This window comes from Zerene cesonia, chromosome 17 (genome assembly GCF_012273895.1).
Source record: "Zerene cesonia ecotype Mississippi chromosome 17, Zerene_cesonia_1.1, whole genome shotgun sequence".
NCBI lineage: Eukaryota > Metazoa > Arthropoda > Insecta > Lepidoptera > Pieridae > Zerene > Zerene cesonia.
In genome coordinates, this window is record NC_052118.1 from 10,104,892 (window position 1) to 10,110,270 (window position 5,379).

At 30.8% G+C, this 5,379-nt stretch overlaps 1 non-coding gene across 1 annotated transcript; it reads right to left on the minus strand.

The window, feature by feature from the left end:
* Window positions 1-861: 861 nt before the first annotated feature.
* Window positions 862-933, minus strand: Trnam-cau. The gene has a single exon. It is a non-coding gene; the product is annotated as a tRNA-Met (tRNA).
* Between the last annotated feature and the right edge of the window lie 4,446 nt (window positions 934-5,379).

A 5,379-nucleotide genomic window follows, 5' to 3' on the forward strand; every position in this document is an offset into this window, starting at 1 on the left:
GGTAAAAGCAATTAGATATGGTTTTGCTTATATGTTTCTCAAATTTCAAAGACTCATCAAAAATAACGCCAAGGTTGCCAAGTGGTCAAATGACTTTCTTTAGTTCAATTTCTCGCCATCTCAAGGAAAGTTAATAGCACTGTATTTGCTTTTGAATTTTTTTGTTTTCAAGCGACGCTCGCGTGTTCAGCCCTCTCTACCTTTTGTTTTATAATCTGAGTTCATAACTACAACTACAAAAATCAAATTTAAACGAAAATATGATAAATATCTCTTATACATAAATGGTTGATATATGTATGTGTAACATTTGAATTCATATGTTTCTTAAGCGGTCCCCAATCCCATTGTAATCTGAATGTTAGTGCCCCTACACAAACCGCAACATTGGTCTGTAACAGCTATATTTATTCACTCTAAATTATCCTTTATCAGCTTAGCAATAGGGGCTAGAATGTGTTTTATAATGAACGTATGACCAGTGCAGGCCTTGTTGGCCGTTTTAGGATTCCATATTGTCGATTTAAGCTCAAATAAGGAAATTGCTTTCATTATGTAGCTCTATTTGTGTGCAATCAGAGTCTGGACGGGGGGAGGATACAGTCTCTATAGCACAATCTATATTGAACGATACAAAGGAACGAGATTTTTAGTTCGTAATACACGAAACGTCTGCAAGCTCTGGCATTCGTGTTGTACCTTTATTTTTTTTAAGATAGATTATAAAATTGCTAAACATCAAAATTATTTTAATGAAAAGATCCTGTAAAAATATATAAAAATAACAAGTGGAATTCTCAAAAAGCTACATAAAATTTCTGTTGGTAAAAAAATAAACATATAAGAGTATTATATATTTACTAGCAGAGCGTGGTTTCGATCCACGGACCTCTGGGTTATGGGCCCAGCACGCTTCCACTGCGCCACTCTGCTTATGGATAACTTAACGAATTAATGATGTATTTTAAAACACCCAGTAAAAGTGTGCCACACATATCGTATTCATTTAATTAACTTTTATTTTTAACAACTCTTTGACGTGATTCATTTTGTTTTTATATGGTGACATATATAGGCTGATGATGGTGATAATTGTCTAAAATAAGACCACACTTTAAAATAAAATTGAAAGATATGTTTAGCTTAAATTTTTGTTCTTTAGAATAGTAAAATCCGAGTAATAATTAAGTTTCAAAATCGTAGTGGAAAGTTAAAATGAAGACAACAGACAATTTTAATTGCCTGATTTAACATTCACTTCAATCACACATGTATATCAAATATGTAACAAAATATATACAATACCCCATTTATAAAAGAACATGCGTCAATACATTAGCTGACACATGTCAGAATTGACAGTTGTCAGCCAATCTACACCCAGGTGTGCGCTGCTTAAAGGAACGTCAGCTGTCAAATGAAAAAATGTGTACAAATCTCTTATGTACAAATTTGACGTGGCATTTGAAAATTTAACGGCGATATTGAAAACATAAATATGTTAACAACACAGCTATCAACGAAGCATTTGCTTCGTATAGCTCTAAACTCACATATGAATGATGGTTATTTCGTTGATTTTTTTTTTAGTTTTTTGGTTATTCATTTATTTTTGAAGCTTAACATGAAAGAAATTTCTAAAAAGATAATAGTATATTAATAGAAGAGCTGATCTCTTTTAAACCTTCTACGAGATACCATCTGTCCCGACGTTATTTTTTTTGTGTACATACTTATGCATTCATTTTCATTTCAACCTTCTTGGAGTATTCATTGTTCAAAAGATTTCATTTTTATCGCTTACAGAGACAATTATGTTATTTCGCTTAGCGTTACAAGTACGGCTAACAAGAGAAACAAACAAAAATAATAATAAATTCAGTATTTATTATATTCAATGTAAATAATATGTCTTACCGATTGAATACAATTCAAAGACAACACACCCCTACCGCCGACAATCAAACAAAAACCAATACCTAATTCAATTTATAGGCGCAAGTCGAAACACAAAGCAAACCGTTTTTGCACGAAAATATGTTTTTTGCCGTTTGTTGTAATTGCATTGTTCTTTCTTTATCCACAAAATAAGAAAAGAGTCGTCCATTTAATTGAGTTTTTGATTAATAACAGTATCGGGGTTACCTGTTCGCAGGAGTGGGGGAAATTTAAAAAGTTCCCAGCAAATCGGGCAAAAATATCAACGTAATTGTGTTTACGGCTGAGGAACAACTTTTTCTATCAAAAGTTACGGCATTCTATCGTTATAAAAATATTTAATATCTCGCTTAAAGAGAGCGTCGCGATGTTAAGGATTATTTTTTAATTTTGTCATGGCAACATTTTGGTGAGTGGGAAATTTGGAATTTCAACTTGTCCCGTAACTGAAATTAGTACGTAGAATGATTAATTTTGTGTGTAGGAAAATTTTGTTCTTCTCGGAATATTAATTTTGTGTATATTATGAAAACTCTTTTGGCCTTAACAGTTGAAGTAATGAGGTCATTTCAATTATATTATTTCAGGATTATTTATAATTGGATATTAGTTATTTACCTATTTGATTTGTAATCACTTTAAAATAATTCTCAGTATGCTGAATATTAAAAAAGTATTAGAGAGAATAAATAAATTTGTTTCATGGTATCATTAAAAGGCAACCTCTACTATAGAGTATAAAAATACTCTTCTAATTAAAGAGCTTCTAAATAAAATATAACCACAAGTCTTATTGTAAGCCAGGTATGTGACTATAAGTATAACTCAAAAAATTGCTCCATCTAACAATATTTGAAATCAAATCGGGATCTTCATTCAAACTATAACAATTAAATTTCAATTAAAGTTTTTGTGATAAACAAAATACTAACTTTTGACCCAATATAACGAAAAGATTTCATTAAAAATTTCTACACTTATCAAGGACCGATGAAAGTACAATAATTTCATGAGATTTTCTTATTATATTATTTTCTTATAAGGATCGCCATGATTTTGTATGTATGAAAGCAAGTTGGAAATTTTCATTGATTCTTTTATTAAAGTGTGTTTTTTATTTTCTAAACTATGTACATTTATTAAAATTGCAGAAGCTCACCTAGACTATGAATACACAAGTCAAAAGGCCACAATTCTGTATACCTAAGTATATTAATTCAACAATCCAATGCAGAGCTATTTGTCAGAATCTACCATCTGCGGAGAGCACCAGACAGTGCTTTTGTATCTTCATTTGCATCTGCAATTACTATGTAAATTCGTCTGATTTTCGCATGTAAGCACTTTATAGTATATCTCTACGGGAGTGTTAATGATATAGTTTGCTCTGATTTGCGTTGCCTTGATTGTTCTAGAACTGTGTTTATTTTGGGATTAACTTGGGTTTGGATTTGGTACAGAGTAACTCATTTTACCGATGAGAAATATTTTAAGAAGTATAGAAAAAAACCTTTTTAAGTACTAGCAAATGGGTAAAATGTTCTAATTATATATATCATAATCTCGTAAAATCAAAAGTGTTAATATTATGTTTTACCTTTAAATAACATTATTAAAAGTGGAAACAATAAACAAAAGATTATTTTTAGATGAATTAATTGGTTTAATCTTTTCGAGTAGGTTAATAACGCGAGTTTCTGTTTTAGAGCTAGTTGTGAACTGAACTCCGAGTATTACATAATTTAATAAACCATCTTTTTAAATAATTTTTGAATTATATTTTTATTCAACAACTTTTTGCTACTTATTAAGAAGGCACAACTTGGAAGAACCAGCAATATATTATAATACATCTAGAGTACAACTGTGTAATTTTTAAATATTCACAGGGTTTATGATTTTTATTCGAAAATAATTTAAATTATGTATATTTTTTTGTGTATAATGAATTGAAAGTACGAAGTAAACAGTCAAAGTGAATCCACCCATTCTCCTTCAATCTCTCTGCTAAGCTAACTTGAACCTAAACTTTACTCAATTAACAATGTAAATAGCATACACTATTTGAGGTTTGCAAATTATACCATTCGTTTTAGTATTTTAAAACCAGTAGCGTAAACATTTTACATTTTCGGAATAACTTCACATGGATTTTCGATTTCACGATAAGGCAGGTAAAAATCTGCGTATTTTCACAAAGTACACTTAGCACAAAGGACCAATTAGGCGCGAGGGTGACCGCAGGGCGCCGCTCTAGGGCCCTCTTAGCCTTCGTGAACCATCTAACGACTTGCAGGAGGCACGTGCATGTCTAATTATTGTTTCAGGATTTTAATGAGGGGTTAGTTCACTAGGGATGTTTACGTATTCGATATAATTCTGATACATCTATATGTTTTTGTCTTTTGTTTATTATTTTAACCATTATGCATTTTTGGTTAATCTGACGTTGAAGTTTTCATTAGGATTTTATTGATATGCAGTGCAGTCACATAAGTCTCGTTTAACACGATATAGAAAAACCTGTTTTCCGATTTTCGAAAGATAAAAATTAAATCACGGGTAAAGGTACACGTACGCTTTTATAATAAAATCTTTGATGGTATTTAAAATCTTGATAGGAACAAAATATTGGTAAAAATGCATTAGTTGCGGGAACTGACTATATTTTTATTGAGTTTATGGAAGATGGTAATGAATGGAATGTTGTGGTTTAAAAAACCGCAAGACAGTTTAATTATTTAAAATTTAAAATATTGTTACCCTGATAACTTCTTTACAAACCGAATAATTTGTTGGACATTTCAAATTTCTCATTATAGCGTAGTACTCAAATGCGTAAGTTTAAATTTGTATTTAAACTTATGCATTCGAATATACTTGTGTATACACATCATTCTATGTTAACAAATTCTTGGTAAGGACGTCCCATATTTACTTCAATTCCAGGGAAAAACGCTCTTAATATTAAATTTAAAAGTATTCAATAACTTTGAGACCACACACCCACGTGATTCTCATTACTCAGCTATCATTCTAATAGAATAAAGTGATAAAAACTGCGATAACAAATGGATTCAAGTAATAAAGAAGCTGTGAACAAATAAATGTGTGGAAATGTAAGTTAAATCAGCACAAAAGCGGCGGAGAGCTATCGCGTGTCGGACGCAGTGCCGCTATTGTAGTACTATTTATATACTATAGTACTACTGTAGTAGTTATATTCTCTTTTACAGTAATAGGCGTGAATCTAGCTAGTTCTAGCTTCCATTTCTTCAAGACCTATTGTGTGGTAATGGGATTTCTAAATAACAATTCGAAGAGATGTTTAGGTTGTGATAAGGACTGGATTGAATAAAAAATAAATAAAAAAAATAAAAATCATTTATTGAACAAATTATAAATCACATAGAACATAAAACCCAGACTCCTAATATAGCT